Source organism: Ranitomeya imitator, chromosome 9 (assembly GCF_032444005.1).
Source record: "Ranitomeya imitator isolate aRanImi1 chromosome 9, aRanImi1.pri, whole genome shotgun sequence".
NCBI classification, from domain to species: Eukaryota; Metazoa; Chordata; class Amphibia; order Anura; family Dendrobatidae; genus Ranitomeya; species Ranitomeya imitator.
Genome location: NC_091290.1, coordinates 103,658,645 through 103,682,653, shown reverse-complemented (window position 1 = coordinate 103,682,653; position 24,009 = coordinate 103,658,645). Strand labels below are relative to the sequence as shown.

The 24,009-nt window shown below is 48.5% G+C and overlaps 7 non-coding genes across 7 annotated transcripts; all 7 read right to left on the bottom strand.

Annotated features, from left to right (window-relative positions):
• Window positions 1-2,795: 2,795 nt before the first annotated feature.
• On the bottom strand, window positions 2,796-2,877 carry TRNAS-UGA (transfer RNA serine (anticodon UGA)). The gene has a single exon. It is a non-coding gene; the product is annotated as a tRNA-Ser (tRNA).
• A 767-nt stretch (window positions 2,878-3,644) lies between these two features.
• TRNAQ-CUG (transfer RNA glutamine (anticodon CUG)) lies at window positions 3,645-3,716 on the bottom strand. Its single transcript has one exon. It is a non-coding gene; the product is annotated as a tRNA-Gln (tRNA).
• A 663-nt stretch (window positions 3,717-4,379) lies between these two features.
• TRNAS-UGA (transfer RNA serine (anticodon UGA)) lies at window positions 4,380-4,461 on the bottom strand. The gene has a single exon. It is a non-coding gene; the product is annotated as a tRNA-Ser (tRNA).
• Window positions 4,462-5,210: 749 nt separating this feature from the next.
• On the bottom strand, window positions 5,211-5,282 carry TRNAQ-CUG (transfer RNA glutamine (anticodon CUG)). The gene has a single exon. It is a non-coding gene; the product is annotated as a tRNA-Gln (tRNA).
• A 663-nt stretch (window positions 5,283-5,945) lies between these two features.
• TRNAS-UGA (transfer RNA serine (anticodon UGA)) lies at window positions 5,946-6,027 on the bottom strand. Its single transcript has one exon. It is a non-coding gene; the product is annotated as a tRNA-Ser (tRNA).
• Window positions 6,028-6,776: 749 nt separating this feature from the next.
• Window positions 6,777-6,848, bottom strand: TRNAQ-CUG (transfer RNA glutamine (anticodon CUG)). The gene has a single exon. It is a non-coding gene; the product is annotated as a tRNA-Gln (tRNA).
• A 663-nt stretch (window positions 6,849-7,511) lies between these two features.
• On the bottom strand, window positions 7,512-7,593 carry TRNAS-UGA (transfer RNA serine (anticodon UGA)). The gene has a single exon. It is a non-coding gene; the product is annotated as a tRNA-Ser (tRNA).
• Between the last annotated feature and the right edge of the window lie 16,416 nt (window positions 7,594-24,009).

Here is a 24,009-nt window from a genome sequence, read left to right as displayed (position 1 = left end):
GTGTACCCTGTGCATAGTAGGATGGTGACTGTGTACAAATGGGAGTCTAGGGTTTTTTTGAGTTTTAATTGTATCGTTCTCGGATTAGTACAGAATTTTGGTAGATTCTGTTTCGAGAAGATCCGCGGGGTAGTTACGGGCCTTGAATTTAGTAGACATTTCTTGTAGTCTGGTGGCTTTCAGCTCCGGGTCTGAGACGATTCTAGAAACTCTTTTAAGCTGGGACCTAGGAAGACTATCTTTCATGGACTTGGGGTGGCAACTGTTGTAAAGCAGAAGGCTGTTACAGTCAGTTGGTTTGGAATATAAGTCTGTGCTTAAATTACCCAAGGAATTTTTGAGGACTTTAGTGTCTAGAAAGGTGACTTCACTATTGTGGTAAGTAAGTGTGAAGGTAAGCTCCGGACGGGTAGTATTAATGGCTTCAAAGAATCCCTGTAGACTGGTATGGTTCCCTTGCCAGATACAGAATATATCGTCGATAAATCTGAACCAAACTAATGCGTTTTGTTGAAAGGTAGGGTTAGTATAAACATACTCTCTCTCGAAGTGGTCCATGTACAGGTTAGCGTACGCTGGGGCCACATTGGACCCCATGGCAGTACCGCACGTCTGTACAAAGAAGTCGTCCTCAAAAAGGAAGAAGTTCTCCCTGAGTACCAAGTTCAAGAGGTCTATGCAAAGATCATGCGTGTTTCTGTCAATGCCTGCCTCCTGTAAGTATGTAAGTGAAACTGCTTTAACATTCCTCTCATGTACGATAGAAGTGTATAGGCTATTGACATCCAAGGTACAAAGAAGGCTATCTGGAGGAATGCTAGAGATATTGCGAATTTTAGATAGAAAATCGCTGGTGTCCAATATAAAGGATTTAGTCAACTTGGTATGTGGTGTGAGAATTTTTTCCAAAAATTTTGAAAGGGGGTTGAGCACTGAGTCCGTTGAAGCGACAATTGGGCGGCCAGGGGGATTCTGTAGATTTTTATGAATTTTCGGCAGAATGTACAGGACTGGGGTAATGGGATGATGATTAGTGAGGTAAGTTTTGGTTTTGTTGTCTATGGTGCCTAAGTGCAGGTATTTCTTAATTACAGTATTAATTTTCCGCTGTATGGAAAATGTAGGGTCCCCCTGGAGTTTTTTGTAAGTGTTTGTATCAGAGAGTTGGCGTCTTATTTCGTTGACATAGTGATGTTTATTCATGATGACAATGGCTCCCCCCTTGTCCGCAGGTTTGATTACAATGTTCTTATTCCCGCTGAGTGTGTCTAATGCTTGTTTTTCTATGGAACTAAGGTTATGTCGGACTGGGAGGAGACCAAGGCGTTGTTCATGTATAGTCTCTCTGATATCTCTATCGAGGAGATTGATAAAGGTTTCTACTGCATGGTTGGTTTTAGGAGGAACGAAGGAACTGGGATTCCAATGATCCCAAGGTAATGTCAGCCTCTCTGCTCTGGCTAGATGTAGTGCCCAATCTGTTCAATACTGTATTCGGAAGTTCGTTAAAGTGTACTTTAAGTCTAATATTTCTATAAAAACGTTGAAGGTCCTTTTCAAGTTGAAAAGAATCCCATTTGGGAGTGGGGCAAAAAGAGAGGCCCATGTTTAGGACTTTGAGCTCAAGAGGAGAAAGAGTATAATCGGAGATGTTTACCACAGAGTTTGGACTCCTACCTGAGATCTTAACGTCATGTGCCGGTCCTCGTTTCGTCTTCCTTCCCCTCCTTGTGGGCGCGCGGCTTGTCCTAAAAAACACGGACCGATAGCTTGGGCCCCGCCAGTCTCGCTGCCGGATCCTGCTGATGATCCCCCAGCCGGCGAGGAGCCCCCTGAGGGGTAGTTGCCCCCTCTCTCTCTCTCTCTTTTTGTACATTCCACTTTTTTGTACATTCCAGCTTTATACAATATGTCTTGATCATTACATAATATGTCCATCGGAAACTTATTGACTTTGATATGCATTCTTTGTCCTCTTTGTATATTTGTATATATGTATATATTGACCCGCTCATAGTGTTGTTTTGTCTTCTTGCTTGTTACAGCAGTTTTGTGAACAAGGCCACGGGCTGGCCGAAACGTCAATTCGCCTGATATCTCCCCTTTTCCCAATTGAATAAACTTTTGAATTCACACACAAAGAAGACTTGGCTGCAGTTATGTGTTCTGGAAAGCACAATTGAACTCATGAATGATGGTGAAAACAGGCTCTAAAGCTGTAGTGCAAATCTACAATTAATACACAATGGTAAATTAATATCTCCTAAACTTTTATTCCACAAGTGTGCCAAGGGTTCCACGATATCTCAGCAAGGACAGTTTTAAATGTTGATAAAAAGTGACTAGTAAAAAGAGTGCTAGATCTGTTACTTGGAAAAAGAGCAAGAAAAAAATTAATTGCAAAACTTATACTGTTAGAAAGCTGTTCATCCAGAAGTCGCAAAAAAATTTTCATTGTGTGGTAAAAGGTTTCATCCAAGAGATAATTCAAGGTTGTTGCAAATCAAAGTGCATGTCCCAGTACATCTGCCACAACAATGGTCTGTGGCCGCTAGACAAAAGCGGGAGAAGCACCACTTACCTGGTGCCACACTCACGGTGCTTCTTTTGATTAGCGGCATGATGCACATGAGATGCAGCGCCAGATCGGCTTATGGAATGTACATCCAAAAATCTAATCAGTCTGATTCTTGAAAACCGTTCCAGAGTTTGCATATCACTGTCATGGGGGTAGACAAGGAAACGCGCAAATTAATCTACTCAGGTAATCAGTCAAAAAGCTTTAGGAACATATACGTAGTCGGCAGGATTTGAACCTGCGCGGGTAAACCCCAATGAATTTCAAGTCCATTGCCTTAACCACTCGGCCACGACTACTCAGACATTAACATTTGATGAGATTCACACACCTTTTCTTATAGCACCATGATCAAGATCAGTAATTATCCCTCTGGAAAATATCTCAGAAAAGAGAAACAAAATTCTAGGTCCCAGTAAAAATGTAAAAATCTGATTTCGAGTCATCATCAATGGGAACCATGTACAGTTTAAGACTTTGACCTCTTCATAAGTGGATATGGAGTGGGTCCATTCCAAAAACATCCTGAAAATTACTCTGAAAATGCTGAAAACACTGAACAAATTCATTTCCATGTAAAAAAAGTCTTGCTGTTCATATGATCGGGCTTTTGGCGTCTTTTAACCACATCAAGTTTCCAATAATTCCAAGCGGTTAACTGAAATAAGCATACCTATCTTCTGGTATTTTTCATTTAGAAGTGCTCCATACTTATAATACAAGTCAATGGCTAGGTTAGAAACACTCCTTGATGGTTCCTAAGTGACTTTTGGTGCATTTTGGGAGCTGCAAAGAAAAGCCTCAAAAACAGACTCAAAAGATGCCCAAAACAATTTTTAGAAAAACACCACCAAAAATGGTGGTGTTTTAAGTTTCATTAATCCTGCTTCATAGGTAGCTTTGGCCACAGAACTCACAGTGATCACTCCATGTATGCTTGGAACATTGAAATCTTTTTTTGGCTTTTGGTATGTTGATTTTAACTTTCTCTTTTTATGTTAAACCTTGGGAACAGGAGAACACAGTGTCAGTGGAAAAATTGAAACATGTGTACGAAAAACTGCCCAGGTTCCACTGAGATTTGAACTCAGATCGCTGGATTCAGAGCCCAGAGTGCTAACCATTACACCATGGAACCACACACGAAAAAGACTTGGCTGCAGTTTTGTGTTCTGGAAAGCACAATTGAACTCATGAATCATGGTGAAAACAGGCTCTAAAGCTGTAGTGCAAATCTACAATTAATACACAATGGTAAATTAATATCTTCTAAACTTTTATTCCACAAGTGTGCTAAGGGTTCCACGATATCTCAGCAAGGACAGTTTTAAATGTTGATAAAAAGTGACTAGTAAAAAGAGTGCTAGATCTGTTACTTGGAAAAAGAGCAAGAAAAAAATTAATTGCAAAACTTATACTGTTAGAAAGCTGTTCATTAAGAAGTCGCTAAAAATTTTTCATTGTGTGGTAAAAGGTTTCATACAAGAGATAATTCAAGGTTGTTGCAAATCAAAGTGCATGTCCCAGTACATCTGCCACAACAATGGTCTGTGGCCGCTAGACAAAAGCGGGAGAAGCACCACTTACCTGGTGCCACACTCACGGAGCTTCTTTTGATTAGCGGCATGATGCACATGAGATGCAGCACCAGATCGGCTTATGGAATGTACATCCAAAAGTCTAATCAGTCTGAGTCTTGAAAACCGTTCCAGAGTTTGCATATCACTGTCATGGGGGTAGACAAGGAAACGCACAAATTAATCTACTCAGGTAATCAGTCAAAAAGCTTTAGGAACATATACGTAGTCGGCAGGATTCGAACCTGCGCGGGGAAACACCAATGGATTTCAAGTCCATCGCCTTAACCACTCGGCCACGACTACTCAGACAGCAACATGTGGTGAGATTCACACACCTTTTCTTATAGCACCATGATCAAGATCAATGATTATCCCTCTGGAAAATATCTCAGAAAAGAGAAACAAAATTCTAGGTCCCAGTGAAAATGTAAAAATCTGATTTTGAGTCATCATCAATGGGAACCATGTACAGTTTAAGACTTTGACCTCTTCATAAGGTGGATATGGAGTGGGTCCATTCCAAAAACATCCTGAAAATTACTCTGAAAATGCTGAAAACACTGAAAAAAAGACTTGCTGTTCATATGATCGGGCTTTTGGCGTCTTTTAACCACATCAAGTTTCCAAAAATTCCAAGCGGTTAACTGAAATAAGTATATCTATCTTCTGGTATTTTTTATTTAGAAGTGCTCCATACTTATAATACAAGTCAATGGCTAGGTTAGAAACACTCCTTAATGGTTCCTAAGTGACTTTTGGTGCATTTTGTGAGCTACAAAGAAAAGCCTCAAAAACAGACTCAAAAGATGCCCAAAACAATTTTTAGAAAAACACCACCAAAAATGGTGGTGTTTTAAGTTTCATTAATCCTGCTTCATAGGTAGCTTTGGCCACAGAACTCACAGTGATCACTCCATGTATGCTTGGAACATTGAAATCTTTTTTTGGCTTTTGGTATGTTGATTTTAACTTTCTCTTTTTATGTTAAACCTTGGGAACAGGAGAACACAGTGTCAGTGGAAAAATTAAAACATGTGTACAAAAAACTGCCCAGGTTCCACTGAGATTTGAACTCAGATCGCTGGATTCAGAGTCCAGAGTGCTAACCATTACACCATGGAACCACACACAAAGAAGACTTGGCTGCAGTTGTGTGTTCTGGAAAGCACAATTGAACTCATGAATCATGGTGAAAACAGGCTCTAAAGCTGTAGTGCAAATCTACAATTAATACAAAATGGTAAATTAACATCTCCTAAACTTTTATTCCACAAGTGTGCCAAGGGTTCCACGATATCTCAGCAAGGACAGTTTTAAATGTTGATAAAAAGTGACTAGTAAAAAGAGTGCTAGATCTGTTACTTGGAAAAAGAGCAAGAAAAAAATTAATTGCAAAACTTATACTGTTAGAAAGCTGTTCATCCAGAAGTCGCTAAAAAATTTTCATTGTGTGGTAAAAGATTTCATCCAAGAGATAGTTCAAGGTTGTTGCAAATCAAAGTGCATGTCCCAGTACATCTGCCACAACAATGGTCTGTGGCCGCTAGACAAAAGCAGGAGAAGCACCACTTACCTGGTGCCACACTCACGGTGTTTCTTTTGATTAGCGGCATGATGCACATGAGATGCAGCACCAGATCGGCTTATGGAATGTACATCCAAAAATCTAATCAGTCTGATTCTTGAAAACCGTTCCAGAGTTTGCATGTCACTGTCATGGGGGTAGACAAGGAAACGCGCAAATTAATCTACTCAGGTAATCAGTCAAAAAGATTTAGGAACATATACGTAGTCGGCAGGATTTGAACCTGCGCGGGGGAACCACAATGGATTTCAAGTCCATCGCCTTAACCACTCGGCCACGACTACTCATACATTAACAATTGATGAGATTCACACACCTTTTCTTATAGCACCATGATCAAGATCAGTGATTATCCCTCTGGAAAATATCTCAGAAAAGAGAAACAAAATTCTAGGTCCCAGTGAAAATGTAAAAATCTGATTTTGAGTCATCATCAATGGGAACCATGTACAGTTTAAGACTTTGACCTCTTCATAAGGTGGATATGGAGTGGGTCCATTCCAAAAACATCCTGAAAATTACTCTGAAAATGCTGAAAACACTGAAAAAAAGACTTGCTGTTCATATGATCGGGCTTTTGGCGTCTTTTAACCACATCAAGTTTCCAAAAATTCCAAGCGGTTAACTGAAATAAGTATATCTATCTTCTGGTATTTTTTATTTAGAAGTGCTCCATACTTATAATACAAGTCAATGGCTAGGTTAGAAACACTCCTTAATGGTTCCTAAGTGACTTTTGGTGCATTTTGTGAGCTACAAAGAAAAGCCTCAAAAACAGACTCAAAAGATACCCAAAACAATTTTTAGAAAAACACCACCAAAAATGGTGGTGTTTTAAGTTTCATTAATCCTGCTTCATAGGTAGCTTTGGCCACAGAACTCACAGTGATCACTCCATGTATGCTTGGAACATTGAAATCTTTTTTTGGCTTTTGGTATGTTGATTTTAACTTTCTCTTTTTATGTTAAACCTTGGGAACAGGAGAACACAGTGTCAGTGGAAAAATTAAAACATGTGTACAAAAAACTGCCCAGGTTCCACTGAGATTTGAACTCAGATCGCTGGATTCAGAGTCCAGAGTGCTAACCATTACACCATGGAACCACACACAAAGAAGACTTGGCTGCAGTTTTGTGTTCTGGAAAGCACAATTGAACTCATGAATCATGGTGAAAACAGGCTCTAAAGCTGTAGTGCAAATCTACAATTAATACAAAATGGTAAATTAACATCTCCTAAACTTTTATTCCACAAGTGTGCCAAGGGTTCCACGATATCTCAGCAAGGACAGTTTTAAATGTTGATAAAAAGTGACTAGTAAAAAGAGTGCTAGATCTGTTACTTGGAAAAAGAGCAAGAAAAAAATTAATTGCAAAACTTATACTGTTAGAAAGCTGTTCATCCAGAAGTCGCTAAAAAATTTTCATTGTGTGGTAAAAGATTTCATCCAAGAGATAGTTCAAGGTTGTTGCAAATCAAAGTGCATGTCCCAGTACATCTGCCACAACAATGGTCTGTGGCCGCTAGACAAAAGCAGGAGAAGCACCACTTACCTGGTGCCACACTCACGGTGTTTCTTTTGATTAGCGGCATGATGCACATGAGATGCAGCACCAGATCGGCTTATGGAATGTACATCCAAAAATCTAATCAGTCTGATTCTTGAAAACCGTTCCAGAGTTTGCATGTCACTGTCATGGGGGTAGACAAGGAAACGCGCAAATTAATCTACTCAGGTAATCAGTCAAAAAGATTTAGGAACATATACGTAGTCGGCAGGATTTGAACCTGCGCGGGGGAACCACAATGGATTTCAAGTCCATCGCCTTAACCACTCGGCCACGACTACTCATACATTAACAATTGATGAGATTCACACACCTTTTCTTATAGCACCATGATCAAGATCAGTGATTATCCCTCTGGAAAATATCTCAGAAAAGAGAAACAAAATTCTAGGTCCCAGTAAAAATGTAAAAATCTGATTTTGAGTCATCATCAATGGGAACCATGTACAGTTTAAGACTTTGACCTCTTCATAAGGTGGATATGGAGTGGGTCCATTCCAAAAACATCCTGAAAATTACTCTGAAAATGCTGAAAACACTGAACAAATTCATTTCCATGTAAAAAAAGACTTGCTGTTCATATGATCTGGCTTTTGGCGTCTTTTAACCACATCAAGTTTCCAAAAATTCCAAGCGGTTAACTGAAATAAGCATATCTATCTTCTGGTATTTTTCATTTAGAAGTGCTCCATACTTATAATACAAGTCAATGGCTAGGTTAGAAACACTCCTTAATGGTTCCTAAGTGACTTTTGGTGCATTTTGTGAGCTACAAAGAAAAGCCTCAAAAACAGACTCAAAAGATGCCCAAAACAATTTTTAGAAAAACACCACCAAAAATGGTGGTGTTTTAAGTTTCATTAATCCTGCTTCATAGGTAGCTTTGGCCACAGAACTCACAGTGATCACTGCTTGGAACATTGAAATCTTTTTTTGGCTTTTGGTATGTTGATTTTAACTTTCTCTTTTTATGTTAAACCTTGGGCACAGGAGAACACAGTGTCAGTGGAAAAATTGAAACATGTGTACGAAAAACTGCCCAGGTTCCACTGAGATTTGAACTCAGATCGCTGGATTCAGAGTCCAGAGTGCTAACCATTACACCAAGGAACCACACACAAAGAAGATTTGGCTGCAGTTTTGTGTTCTGGAAAGCACAATTGAACTCATGAATAGTGTTGAGCGAAACCTTCCGATATCGGAAAGTATCGGTATCGGATTGGATCGGCCGATATTCAAAAAATATCGGATATCGCCGATACCGATACCCGATCCCAATGCAAGTCAATGGGACGAAAATATCGGAATTAAAATAAACCCTTTCTTTCCTTGTAGGTTCATTCTACATGAAGGAAAACAACTAAGAATAATGCAGGATGTATTTGGGGAGGTGGCGGAGACATTAAAGTCATAGAGGCGTAGCCCAATCAAATAGAATAGCATTATATATATTTTTTTTTTAAAGACGTTAGGATTGACAAAGATATTAACTATTTTTTTTTTTTTTAAATATTGATGTTTCACTATTCCACGCTCTTCCCCCCCTTTTTTTTTTTTTACTTTTCCCACACTTTCATCTTCATTATCATCAGCATCTTTGACATCAACTTCTTCACCTTATTCATCTTCTTCTAAATCTTCTATCTATTTTTTTTTTTATTACATTCTTCATATTCATTTTATCCAACTATTATTATTCTTCCTATTCTACTTTTTCATCATATTCACATTTGTGACAGGCATTCCCATAGTTGTTATCTATAAAAGTTTGAAGATTACACCTTCCGTTCTGCCAGTCACAAAAGTTACATTTGTCCGCATTCAGTTTGGCCTGCAGCATCAGGCTTTATCCAGGGGCACCACGAGGAGGAACGGACTCACCCCCATACACTGCTTAGTCTTCTTCTGCATATAATTTAGATAATATCTTTTGCTCTGATATTAAGTGTTATGCTTAATGTTCTTCTGCTCTTTGTTCTGCAGCCTCTTGTTCTTCTGCTTCTCGGTCTTCCATGTCGTCGTCTCCAGGGTCGTCGTCTCCGCCGTCGTCGTCTCCGCCGTCGTCGTCTCCGCCGTTGTCATCTCCGCCGTCGTCGTCGTCATCGGGGTGGTCTTCAGGGTCGTCATCGCCAGGGTCGTCGTCATCTCAGTGGTTGTCGTCGTCATCTTAGGGGTGGTCTTCCGGGTCGTCGTCTTTAGGGTCTTCAACTTGGAAATGTAGCAGAAGGTACAAGAAGGCTGAGAAAATGCCGAGAACCAGCTGATGGAACTGGAACTCGGATGGCTACCCGAAGGTCCAAGAGCCAATGGAACTACCGAGGACCAGCTGACGTTACTGGAACCCGGTTACTAAGCAGGAGGTACCCGTGCTAAAAAGCACTACCAAGGACCGCCTGACGTTGGCGGAACTCGGATACCCAGAAGGAGGCACCTAAGCCAAAGGCTCTGCCCGGAACCAGCTGACGTTACTGGAACCAGGATGGGGAGCAGAAGGTACAAGAGCAAAAGACACTGCCGAGAACCAGCTGACGGTACTGGAACCCGGATGGGTAGCCGAAGGTCCAAGAGCCAATGGAACTACCGAGGACCAGCTGACGTTACTGGAACCCGGTTACTAAGCAGGAGGTACCCGTGCCTGAAAGCACTACCAAGGACCACCTGACGTTGGTGGAACTCGGATACCCAGAAGGAGGCACCTAAGCCAAAGGCTCTGCCCGGAACCAGCTGACAGTACTGGAACCAGGATGGGGAGCAGAAGGTACAATAGCAAAAGACACTGCCGAGAACCAGCTGACGGTACTGGAACCCGGATGCGTTGGCCAACTGTGCAAGAGCCAATGGCACGACCGGGGACCAGCTGACGGTGCTGGAACCCGGTTACAAAGCTGTAGGTGCCCGCGCTTAAAATCACTACCAAGGACCGCCTGGCGTTTGCGGAACTCGGATACCCAGGAGGAGGCACCTAAGCCAAAGGGGCACCTAAGCCAAAGGCTCTGCCCGGAACCAGCTGACGGTGCTGGAACCAGGTGGTGGACCCGAAGGTCCACAGGAGAGAACAGCTAGGCCGCGAGGCAGCCGCAGTTACCGAACCCCAACAGTCCTACAGGGGGAGCTTGGCCTACTGGCACTACAGAACCAGCCTTGACTACCAATTCACGCAGCCCACATAGGAAGCTCCTAAACTGGAGGCACCCTGGAGTTGGCTAACCCGACCGCAACACGACGGGGCAATGCATAGGTGTCTCAGTGAGTTTGACAGTACCCGGAAACAGCTGACGGTGCTGGAACCAGGCTGGGCACGAGGGAGTATCCGTGACAAAAACACTGCCGGGAACCAGCTGGCGGTGCTGGAACCCGGATGCGTTGCCCCAGTGTGCAAGAGCCAATGGCACCGAGGACCAGCTGACAGTGCTGGAACCCGGTTACTAAGCTGTAGGTGCCCGCGCTTAAAAGCACTACCAAGGACCGCCTGGCGTTGGCGGAACTTGGATACCCAGGAGGAGGCACCTAAGCCAAAGGCTCTGCCCGGAACCAGCTGACGGTGCTGGAAGAAGGCGGTGGACCCGAAGGTCCACAGGAGAGGAGAGAACAGCTAGGCCGCGAGGCAGCCGCAGTTACCGAACCCCAACAGTCCTACAGGGGGAGCTTGGCCTACTGGCACTACAGCACCAGCCTTGACTACCAATTCACGCAGCCCACATAGGAAGCTCCTAAACTGGAGGCACCCTGGAGTTGGCTAACCCGACCGCAACACGACGGGGCAACGCATAGGTGTCTCAGTGAGTTTGACAGGACCCGGAAACAGCTGACGGTGCTGGAACCAGGCTGGGCACGAGGGAGTACCCGTGACAAAAACACTGCCGGGAACCAGCTGGCGGTGCTGGAACCCGGATGCGTCGCCCCAGTGTGCAAGAGCCAATGGCACCGAGGACCAGCTGACGGTGCTGGAACCCGGTTACTAAGCTGTAGGTGCCCGCGCTTAAAAGCACTACCAAGGACCGCCTGGCGTTGGCGGAACTCGGATACCCAGGAGGAGGCACCTAAGCCAAAGGCTCTGCCCGGAACCAGCTGACGGTGCTGGAACCAGGCGGTGGACCCGAAGGTCCACAGGAGAGGAGAGAACAGCTAGGCCGCGAGGCAGCCGCAGTTACCGAACCCCAACAGTCCTACAGCGGGAGCTTGGCCTACTGGCACTACAGAACCAGCCTTGACTACCAATTCACGCAGCCCACATAGGAAGCTCCTAAACTGGAGGCACCCTGGAGTTGGCTAACCCGACCGCAACACGACGGGGCAACGCATAGGTGTCTCAGTGAGTTTGACAGGACCCGGAAACAGCTGATGGTGCTGGAACCAGGCTGGGCACGAGGGAGTACCCGTGACAAAAACACTGCCGGGAACCAGCTGGCGGTGCTGGAACCCGGATGCGTCACCCCAGTGTGCAAGAGCCAATGGCACCGAGGACCAGCTGACGGTGCTGGAACCCGGTTACTAAGCTGTAGGTGCCCGCGCTTAAAAGCACTACCAAGGACCGCCTGGCGTTGGCGGAACTCGGATACCCAGGAGGAGGCACCTAAGCCAAAGGCTCTGCCCGGAACCAGCTGACGGTGCTGGAACCAGGCGGTGGACCCGAAGGTCCACAGGAGAGGAGAGAACAGCTAGGCCGCGAGGCAGCCGTAGTTACTGAACCCCAACAGTCCTACAGCGGGAGCTTGGCCTACTGGCACTACAGAACCAGCCTTGACTACCAATTCACGCAGCCCACATAGGAAGCTCCTAAACTGGAGGCACCCTGGAGTTGGCTAACCCAACCGCAACACGACGGGGCAACGCATAGGTGTGTCAGTGAGTTTGACAGGACCCCGAAACAGCTGACGGTGCTGGAACCAGGCTGGGCAGGAGGGAATACCCGTGACAAAGACACTGCCGAGAACCAGCTGGCGGTGCTGGAACCCGGATGCGTTGCCTATTCAAGATTGTCTTCCTAGAGCCCAAACTAGCGGTGTTGGAGCAAAGGGTAAGCAGGCGGAGCAGAGTGTAGGCCGAAGCCCGCACTGGAGGCAGCTTTGTGTCTGCTTTGCGTTTGCAGGACACGTTGCCGGCTACACAGCGGGGGAAGAGCTGGCGTTGCTGAACCCCACTGACACATTGGCTGGTGTTTTTATCTGTGCAGCTAGCACTTCCGGGCAAAAACTGGCGGTGTTAGAGCCCAGGGTCAGCAGCAGGAGGAGGAGAGGAGCAGAGTGTAGGCCGCAGCCTAATTGAACCAATTTCAAAGGTAACCTTTAACCCACCCTCAAGTGTTACAATGTAGAAGAGCCACACCTTGTGCAGCAGTAATGCTCCACAAGTGATAGGTTGCTCTTTAAATTTTGCTCATTGCACACACAGAATGAAAGACGTACACAATTTTGCCCATTGTACAGTAGAACTGTATTGGAGGCATGACTTGTCTTTTTAAGGAGACACGGCACAGGTGTCCAAAAATAACGCCTTGGTGCTGGGCGCATCCTCCTGAGCGTTGTTATTTGCTGTACAGGAGTCTGCGCTCTTGTGTTATCCCTTGGCAATGCCCTGTGAGCGCTGCCCGTCTTCTGACCTCATTTCATGTTGGCCGGTGCAGTTAGCGATGGCCATGAATCCCAGACCCACAGTGTGATTTCTAAAATTCACACTGCGGGTCTGGGATTCCTGGCCTTGTGCAGTAAATATGTTCGCCGCTCACTCATGTCCTTACACCTGCCTCAGACTGGGCGGCCTCAGCTGATCCCTTATCGCATGCCGCGGCCATGAGGCCGCACAGTCTGAAGAAGGCGGAAGGAGGGGAGTGAAGACAGGCGATTATATGCACTGCATGTGCCCATCAAGCACACCCTCGCTGTCAAAATAAATGAGACAACGAGGGGCGTTGTGTCGGGCAGGGCGGACGCACAGGCACAGCCAGCCAACCAATGATGTCAGAACACGGGCAGCGCTACCAAGGGGGGTGCTGCGTATCATTAGTAAGGAAAGTCACACCTCAGGGGCAGTGTAATGGACTCTATTGAGACACATTTTGTACGTGTTGAGTTCCACGTGGGCAAGGAGAAAAAGTCAGCCACCTTGTACAAATGCAGCAGTACTGCTGTACAAGGTGGCTGTTATACATAGAAACACCTGGGGGTGGGGGTCAGGGTCCCTTTAATTTCAGTTCAGGTGCCTGCATGGCGTTTGCAGGTCACGTTGCCGGCTACACAGCAGGGGAACAGCTGGCGGTGCTGAACCCCACTAACACATTGGCTGGTGTTTTTCTCTGTGCAGCTAGCACATCCGGGCCCCAACAGGCGGTGTTAGAGCCCAGGGTCAGCAGGAGGAGGAGAGGAGCAGAGTGTAGGCCGAAGCCTGCACTGGTGGCAGCTTTTGGTCTGTTGTGCCAGCGTGGCTTGTGCTGGACACGATGCCGGCTACACAGCAGGGGAACAGCTGGCGGTACTGAACCCCACTAACACATTGGCGGGTGTTTTTCTCTGTGCAGCTAGCACGTCCGGGCCCCAACTGGTGGTGTTAGAGCCCAGGGTCAGCAGGAGGAGGAGAGGAGCAGAGTGTAGGCCGAAGCCTGCACTGGTGGCAGCTTTTGGTCTGTTGTGCCAGCGTGGCTTGTGCTGGACACGATGCCGGCTACACAGCAGGGGAACAGCTGGCGGTACTGAACCCCACTAACACATTGGCGGGTGTTTTTCTCTGTGCAGCTAGCACGTCCGGGCCCCAACTGGCGGTGTTAGAGCCCATGGTCAGCAGGAGGAGAGGAGCAGAGTGTAGGCCGAAGCCTAGTAGAACCAATTTCAAAGGTAACCTTTAACCCCCCCTCAGGTGTTGCAAAGTACAAGAGCCACACCTTGTGCAGCAGTAATGCTGCACAAGTCAGAGGTTGCTCTATGAATTTTGCTCATTGCACACGCAGAATGAAAGACGTACACAATTTTGCCCATTATACAGTAAGACTGTATTGGAGGCGTGATTTTTGATTTAAAGGAGACGCAGCACAGGTGCACAAAAAAAACGCCTTGGTGCTGGGCGCAGCCTCCTGAGCGTTGTTATTTGCTGTACAGGAGTCTGCGGTCTTGTTACCCCTTGGCCATGCGCTGTGAGCGCTACCTGTCTTATGACCTCATTTCATGTTGGCTGGTGCGGTTAACGATGGCCATGAATCCCAGACCCACAGTGTCTTTTAATAAAGTCACAGTGCGGGGCTGGGATTCGTGGCCTTGTGCAGTAAATATCTTCGCCGCTCACACATGTCCTTACACCTGCTTCAGACTGGGCGGCCTCAGCTGCTCCCTTATCGCATGCCGCAGGCCATGAGGCCGCACAGTTTGAAGAAGGCGGAAGGAGGGGAGTGAAGACAGGCGAAGATATGCACTGCTTGTGCCCATCAATCACACCCTCGCAGTCCAAATATATCAGACAACGAGGGGCGTTGTGTCGGGCAGGGCGGACGCACAGGCACAGCCAGCCAACCAATGATGTCAGAAGACGCCTAGCGTTACCAAGGGGGTGCTGCGTGTCATTTAAAAGGAGAATCACACCTCAGGGGCAGTGTAATGGACTCTAATGAGACACATTTTGTGCGTGTTGAGTTCCACGTGGGCAAGGAGAAAAAGTCAGCCACCCTGTATAAATGCAGCAGTACTGCTGTACAAGGTGGCTGTTATACATAGAAACACCTGGGGGGGGGGCCAGGGTCCCTTTAATTTCAGTTCCGGTGCCTGCATGGCGTTTGCAGGACACGTTGCCAGCTACACAGCAGGGGAACAGCTGGCGGTGCTGAACCCCACTAACACATTGGCGGGTGTTTTTCTCTGTGCAGCTAGCACTTCCGGGCCCCAACTGGCGGTGTTAGAGCCCAGGGTCAGAAGGAGGAGGAGAGGAGCAGAGTGTAGGCCAAAGCCTGCACTGTTGGCAGCTTTTGGTCTGTTGTGCAAGCGTGGCTTGTGCTGGACACGATGCCGGCTACACAGCAGGGGAACAGCTGGCGGTGCTGAACCCCACTAACACATTGGCTGGTGTTTTTATCTGTGCAGCTAGCACATCCGGGCCCCAACTGGCGGTGTTAGAGCCCAGGGTCAGCAGCAGGAGGAGGAGAGGAGCAGAGTGTAGGCCGCAGCCTAATTGAACCAATTTAAAAGGTAACCTTTAACCCACCCTCAGGTGTTACAATGTAGAAGAGCCACACCTTGTGCAACAGTAATGCTACACAAGTGATAGGTTGCTCTATGAATTTTGCTCATTGCACACGCAGAATGAAAGACGTACACAATTTTGCCCATTGTACAGTAGAACTGTATTGGAGGCGTGACTTGTCTTTTTAATGAGACGCAGCACAGGTGTCCAAAAATAACGCCTTGGTGCTGGGCGCTGCTTCCTGAGCGTTGTTATTTGCTGTACAGGAGTCTGCGCTCTTGTGTTATCCCTTGGCAATGCCCTGTGAGCGCTGCCCGTCTTCTGACCTCATTTCATGTTGGCTGGTGTGGTTAGCGATGGCCATGAATCCCAGACCCACAGTGTGTTTTCTAAAATTCACACTGCGGGTCTTGGATTCATGGCCTTGTGCAGTAAATATGTTCGCCGCTCACTCATGTCCTTACACCTGCCTCAGACTGGGCGGCCTCAGCTGATCCCTTATCGCATGCCGCGGCCATGAGGCCGCACAGTCTGAAGAAGGCGGAAGGAGGGGAGTGAAGACAGGCGATTATATGCACTGCTTGTGCCCATCAAGCACACCCTCGCTGTCAAAATAAATGAGACAACGAGGGGGGTTGTGTCGGGCAGGGCGGACGCACAGGCACAGCCAGCCAACTAATGATGTCAGAACACGGGCAGCGCTCCCAAGGGGGGTGCTGCTGCGTGTCATTAAAAAGGAAAGTCACACCTCAGGGACAATGTAATGTTCTCTAATGAGACACATTTTGTGCGTGTTGAGTTCCACGTGGGCAAGGAGAAAAAGTCAGCTACCTTGTACAAATGCAGCAGTACTGCTGTACAAGGTGGCTGTTATACATAGAAACACCTGGGGGGGGGGCCAGGGTCCCTTTAATTTCAGTTCAGGTGCCTGCGTGGCGTTTGCAGGTCACGTTGCCGGCTACACAGCAGGGGAACAGCTGGCGGTGCAGAACCCCACTAACACATTGGCTGGTGTTTTTCTCTGTGCAGCTAGCACGTCCGGGCAAAAACTGGTGGTGTTAGAGCCCAGGGTCAGCAGGAGGAGGAGAGGAGCAGAGTGTAGGCCGAAGCCTGCACTAGTGGCAGCTTTTGGTCTGTTGTGCCTGCGTGGCGTTTGCAGGACACGTTGCTGGCTACACAGCAGGGGAACAGCTGGCGTTGCTGAACCCCACTAACACATTGGCGGGTGTTTTTCTCTGTGCAGATAGCACTTCTGGGCTCAAACTGGCGGTGTTAGAGCCCAGGGTCAGCAGGAGGAGGAGAGGAGCAGAGTTTAGGCCGAAGCCTAGTTGAACCAATTTCAAAGGTCACCTTTAACCCCCCCTCAGGTGTTACAAAGTATAAGAGCCACAACTTGTGCAGCATTAATGCTGCACAAGTCAATGGTTGCTCTATGAATTTTTCAACTTGCACACGCTGAATGAAACACGTACAAAATTTAGCCCAGTATATAGTCAAACTGTTGTGGAGTCGTGAGTGACTTTTCTTTTTAAGGAGACGCAGCACAGGTGTCAAAATGTACAACTAGGTGCTGTGCGCATCCTCCTGAACGTTGTTATTTGCTGTACAGGAGTTTGTGCTCTTGTGTTATCCCTTGGCAATGCCCTGTGAGCGCTGCCCGTCTTCTGACCTCATTTCATGTTGGCCGGTGCGGTTAGCGATGGCCATGAATCCCAGACCCACAGTGTGATTTCTAAAAGTCACACTGCGGGTCTGGGATTCCTGGCCATATGTTCGCCGCTCACTCATGTCCTTACACCTGCTTCAGACTGGGCGGCCTCAGCTGAGCCCTTATCGCCTGCCACGGCCATGAGGCCGCACAGTCTGAAGAAGGCGGAAGGAGATGAGTTAAGACAGGCGAACATATGCACTGCACATGCCCATCAATCACACCCTCGCAGTCAAAATACATGAGACAACGAGGGGGGTTGTGTCGGGCAGGGCGGACGCACAGGCACAGCCAGCCAACCAATGATGTCAGAAGACGGGCAGCGCTACCAAGGGGGGTGCTGCGTATCATTAGTGAGGAAAGTCTCACCTCAGGGGCAGTGTAATGGACTCTAATGAGACACATTTTGTACGTGTTGAGTTCCACGTGGGCAAGGAGAAAACGTCAGCCACCTTGTACAAATGCAGCATTACTGCTGTACAAGGTGGCTGTTATACATAGAAACACCTGGGGGGGGCAGGGTCCCTTTAATTTCAGTTCAGGTGCCTGCATGGCGTTTGCAGGACACGTTGCCAGCTACACAGCAGGGGAACAGCTGGCGGTGCTGAACCCCACTAACACATTGGCGGGTGTTTTTCTCTGTGCAACTAGCACGTCCGGGCAAAAACTGGCGGCAGCCTTTGTTCTGTTGTGCCAGCGTGGCTTGTGCTTGACACGTTGCCGACTACACAGCAGGGGAACAGCTGGCGGTGCTGAACCCCACTGACACATCAGCGAGTGTTTTTTCTGTGTAGACAACACTTCCAGGTGGCAACTGACAGTGTTGAAACCCAGGGAATCAAAGAGGAGCAGAGTGTAGGCCAAAGCCTGCAGTGGAGCAAGTTGAAAGGGAACCTTTAACCCCCCCCAGGCATTTGTTGCTGAAAGAGCCATCTTGTACAGCAGTAATACTGCACTTGGAAAATGGTGGCTCCTAAAATTATGCTCCTTGCATACGCTGAAGTACACACTCATACAATGTGTCCCCTCACACCGTTAAACCGTCCCGGAGGTGGGACTTTCCTTTGTAATGTGACACGGCACAGCCGTCATTCCAACCCCCTTGGTGCCGTGCGCCACCTCCTCAAGTTGTTTGGTTCTGTCACGGAGCCCGCGCTGTAATGTTATCCCTTGGCCATGCACAGTTAGCGGTGCCCGTCTTCTGACATCATTTAGGTGTCAGGCTGGCAGTGCCTGTGCGTCCAAGCTGCCCGAGATCCAACCTCGCAGTGTCATCTAATGTAATCCCACTGCGGGCCTGGGATCCATGGGCATGCGCAGTGCATATCATCGCCTCTCACTTCCCTCCTTCTTGCTTCTTAAGACTGTGCGGCGTCACGGCCGTGGCATGCTATTAGGGATCAGCTGACGCCGCCTAGTCTGAAGAAGCGTGAAGAAGGGGAGTGAGAGGCTAGTATATGCACTGTGCATGGCCATGGATACCAGGCCCACTGTGGGATCACATTAGACGACACTGCTAGGTGGGATTTCGGGCAGCGTGGACGCACAGGCGCAGCCAGGACGACAACAAATGATGTCAGAGGACGGGCAGCGCAAACTGTGCATGGCCAAGGGATAACATAACAGCGCAGGCTCCATGACGGAATCAAACAACGCTAAGGAGGCGGCGCACGGAGCCAAGGGGGTAGGAATGACAGCTGTGCTGCGTCACATTACAAAGGTAAGTCCCACCTCCGGGACGGTTGGACGTGTGAGGGGACACCTTACATGAGTGTGTAGTTCAGCGTTTCCAAGGAGCATAATTTCAAGAGCGACCTTCTCCTTGTGCAGTATTAGTGCTGCACAAGGTGGCTCTTTCAGTAACAAACGCCTAGGGGGGGGGGACAGGTCCCCTTACATTTTAGTTGTGCCAGCGTGGCGGTCGCATGCCACGTTGCCGGATACACAGCTGGGGATCAGCTGACGTTACTGAACCCCAATAACAGAGGAGCAACTGTTGACTGTGCAGACAGCACTTCCAGGCACCAACTGGCGGTGTTAGAGCCCAGGGACAGCAGGAGGAGCAGATTGGAGGTATTGCCGCACACACAGCTGGGGATCAGCTGACGTTACTGAACCCCAATAACAGAGGAGGGACTGTTGACTGTGCAGACAGCACTTCCAGGCACCAACTGGCGGTGTTAGAGCCCAGGGACATCAGGGGGAGCAGATTGGAGGTATTGCCGCACACACAGCTGGGGATTAGCTGACGTTACTGAACCCCAATAACAGAGGAGGAACTGTTGACTGTGCAGACAGCACTTCCAGGCACCAACTGACGGTGTTAAAGCCCAGGGACGGCAGGAGGAGCAGATTGGAGGTATTGCCGCACACACAGCTGGGGATCAGCTGACGTTACTGAACCCCAATAACAGAGGAGGGACTGTTGACTGTGCAGACAGCACTTCCAGGCACCAACTGGCGGTGTTAGAGCCCAGGGACAGCAGGAGGAGCAGATTGGAGGTATTGCCGCACACACAGCTGGGGATCAGCTGACGTTACTGAACCCCAATAACAGAGGAGGGACTGTTGACTGTGCAGACAGCACTTCCAGGCACCAACTGGCGGTGTTAGAGCCCAGGGACAGCAGGAGGAGCAGATTGGAGGTATTGCCGCACACACAGCTGGGGATCAGCTGACGTTACTGAACCCCAATAACAGAGGAGCGACTGTTGACTGTGCAGACAGCACTTCCAGGCACCAACTGGCGGTGTTAGAGCCCAGGGACAGCAGGAGGAGCAGAGGAACAGAGTGTAGGCCGAAGCCTGATTGGAGCAAGTTGAAAGGGAACCTTTAACCCCCCCCCAAGACGTTTGTAGCTGAAAGAGCCATCTTGTGCAGCAAGATGCAAAAGGAAAAGGTTGCTCTTTTAATTATGCTCCTTGCAAACACAGAAGTAAACACTAAAAATGTGTCCCCTTATACCGTAAAACCGTCCCGGAGGTGCGAATTTCCTTCGTAATGGGACGCAGCACAGCTGTCATTCCTATCCCCTTGGTGCCGTGCGCTGCCTCCTCAGCATTGTTTTAAGCTGTCACGGAGCCTGCGCTGTTCTGTTATCCCTTGGCCATGTCCAATTAGCGCTGCCTGTCTTCTGACATATTTTGGTGTCAGGCTGTCAGTGCCTGTGCGTCCACGCTGCTCCAGATCCCACCTCGCAGTGTCATCTAACGTAATCCCACTGCGGGCCTTGGATCCATGGGCATGCACAGTGCATATCTTCGACTCTCACTCCCCTCTTTCCCTCTTCTTCAGACTGTGTGGTGTCACGGCCGTGGCATGCTATTAGGGATCAGCTGACGGCGCACAGTCTAAAGAAGGTGGAGGGAGATGAGCGAGAGCCCGAGGGGAAGATATGCACTGCGCATGCCCATGGATCCCAGGCCCGCAGTGTGATTCAATCAGAAGACACTGCGAGGCGGGATCTCGGGCAGCGCGGCCGCACAGGCGCAGCCAGCCTGACACCAAATTATGTCAGAAGACAGGCAGCGCAAATAGGGCATGGCCAAGGGATAACAGAACAGCGCAGGCTCCGTGACAGCTTAAAACAACGCTGAGGAGGCAGCGCATGGCAGCAAGGGGGTAGGAATGACGGCTGTGCTGCGTCACATTACGAAGGAAAGTCCCAGCTCCGGGACAGTATAACGGTATCAGTGAACACATTTTATAAGTTCTGCATGTGCAAGGAGCACTAAAAGAGCTACCTTTTCCTTGTGCAGCATTACTGCTGCACAAGGTGGCTCTTTCAGTAACAAACGACGGGGGGGGGGGGAACAGGTTCCCTTACATTTAGGTTGTTGTGCCAGCGTGGCGGTCGCAGGACACATTGCCGGCTACACAGCTGGGGATCAGCTGACGTTACTGAAACCCAATAACACTGGGTCGTATGTTTTTACTGTGCAGCCTGCACTTCTGAGCCGCAACTGGCGGTGTTGTAGCCCAGGAATAGCAGTTCAGGTGGTAGAAAGATGAACACAGCAGGAGACCTGGATGACACCCAATTACTTAACCCCTTCCCGACCTGTGACACAGCGTATGCGTCATGAAAGTCGGTGCCAATCCGACCTGTGACGCATATGCTGTGTCACAGAAAGATCGCGTCCCTGCAGGCCGGGTGAAAGGGTTAACTCCCATTTCACCCGATCTGCAGGGACAGGGGGAGTGGTAGTTTAGCCCAGGGGGGGTGGCTTCACCCCCTCGTGGCTACGATCGCTCTGATTGGCTGTTGAAAGTGAAACTGCCAATCAGAGCGATTTGTAATATTTCACCTAAAAAAATGGTGAAATATTACAATCCAGCCATGGCCGATGCTGCAATATCATCGGCCATGGCTGGAAATACTAATGTGCCCCCACCCCACCCCACCGATCGCCCCCCCAGCCCCCCGATCTGTGGCCCGCTCCCCTCCGTCCTGTGCTCCGCTCCCCCGTCCTCCTGTCCGCTCCCCTCGTGCTCCAATCACACCCCCCGTGCTCCAATCAAACCCCCCCGCACTCCGATCCCCCCCCCGTGCTCCGAACCACCCCCCCTGCACACCGATCCACCCCCCCTGCACACCGATCCACCCGCCCGCACACCGATCACTCTCCCCCATGCTCCGATCCCTCCCCCCCCGTGCTCCGACGCCCCCCCGTGCCCTGATCTCCCCCCCCTGTGCCCTGATCTCCCCCCCTTATACTTACCGATCCTGGCGGGGTCCCGTCCGTCTTCTTCCCCGAGCGCCGCCATGTTCCAAAATGGCGGGCGCATGCGCAGTGCGCCCGCCGAATCTGCCGGCCGGCAGATTCGTTCCAATGTGAATTTTGATCACTGTGATATAATCTATCACAGTGGTCAAAATAAAAAAACAGTAAATGACACCCCCCATTTGTCCCCCATAGATAGGGACAATAATAAAATAAAGAATTTTTTTTTTTTTTCACTAAGGTTGGAGTTAGAACTAGGGTTAGGGGTAGGGGTAGGGTTAGGGTTAGGGGTAGGGGTAGGGGTAGGGTTAGGGTTAGGGGTAGGGTTAGGGGTAGGGTTAGGGGTAGGGGTAGGGTTAGGGGTAGGGTTAGGGGTAGGGTTAGGGGTAGGGTTAGGGTTTCGGTATGTGCACACGTATTCTGGTCCTCTGCGGATTTTTCTGCAGCGGATTTGATAAATCCGCAGTGCTAAACCGCTGCGGATTTATGGCAGATTTACCGCGGTTTTTCTGCGCATTTCACTGCGGTTTTACAACTGCGATTTTCTATTGGAGCAGTTGTAAAACCGCTGTGGAATCCGCAGAAAGAAGTGACATGCTGCGGAATGTAAACCGCTGCGTTTCCGTGCAGTTTTTCCGCAGCATGTGTACAGCGATTTTTGTTTCCCATAGGTTTACATTGAAATGTAAACTCATGGGAAACTGCTGCGGATCCGCAGCGTTTTCCGAAGCGTGTGCACATACCTTTAGAATTAGGCTATGTGCACACGGTGCGGATTTGGCTGCGGATCCGCAGCGGATTGGCCGCTGCGGATCCGCAGCAGTGTTCCATCAGGTTTACAGTACCATGTAAACCTATGGAAAACCAAATCCGCTGTGCCCATGGTGCGGAAAATACCGCACGGAAACGCTGCGTTGTATTTTCCGCAGCATGTCAATTCTTTGTGCGGATTCCGCAGCGTTTTACACCTATTCCTCAATAGGAATCCGCAGGTGAAATCCGCAGTAAATCCGCAGGTAAAACGCAGTGCCTTTTACCCGCGGATTTTTCAAAAATGGTGCGGAAAAATCTCACACGAATCCGCAACGTGGGTACATAGCCTTAGGGTTAGGGTTGGGTTGGAATTAGGGTTGTGGTTAGGGTTAGGGGTGTGTTGGGGTTAGGGTTGTGGTTAGGGTTAGGGGTGTGTTGCGGTTAGGGTTGTGGTTAGGGTTACGGCTACAGTTGGGATAAGGGTTAGGGGTGTGTTGGCGTTAGAATTGAGGGGTTTCCACTGTTTAGGCACATCAGGGGGTCTCCAAACGCAACATGGCGCCACCATTGATTCCAGCCAATCTTTTATTCAAAAAGTCAAATGGTGCTCCTTCCCTTCCGAGCCCCGACGTGTGCCCAAACAGTGGTTTACCCCCAACATATGGGGTATCAGTGTACTCAGGACAAACTGGGCAACAATTACTGGGGTCCAATTTCTCCTGTTACCCTTGAGAAAATAAAAAATTGCTTGCTAAAACATAATTTTTGAGGAAAGTAAAATGATTTTTTATTTTCACGGCTCTGCGTTGTAAACGTCTGTGAAGCACTTGGGGGTTCAAAGTGCTCACCACATATCTAGATAAGTTCCTTGGGGGGTCTAGTTTCCAAAATGGGGTCACTTGTGGGGGGTTTCTACTGTTTAGGCACACCAGGGGCTCTGCAAACGCAACGTGACGCCCGCAGACCATTCCATCAAAGTCTGCATTTCAAAACGTCACTACTTGACTTCCGAGCCCCGACATGTGCCCAAACAGTGGTTTACCCCCACATATGGGGTATCAGCGTACTCAGGACAAACTGGGCAACAATTACTGGGGTCCAATTTCTCCTGTTACCCTTGAGAAAATAAAAAATTGCTTGCTAAAACATCATTTTTGAGGAAAGAAAAATGATTTTTTATTTTCACGGCTCTGCGTTGTAAACGTCTGTGAAGCACTTGGGGGTTCAAAGTGCTCACCACATATCTAGATAAGTTCCTTGGGGGGTCTAGTTTCCAAAATGGGGTCACTTGTGGGGGGTTTCTACTGTTTAGGCACACCAGGGGCTCTGCAAACGCAACGTGACGCCCGCAG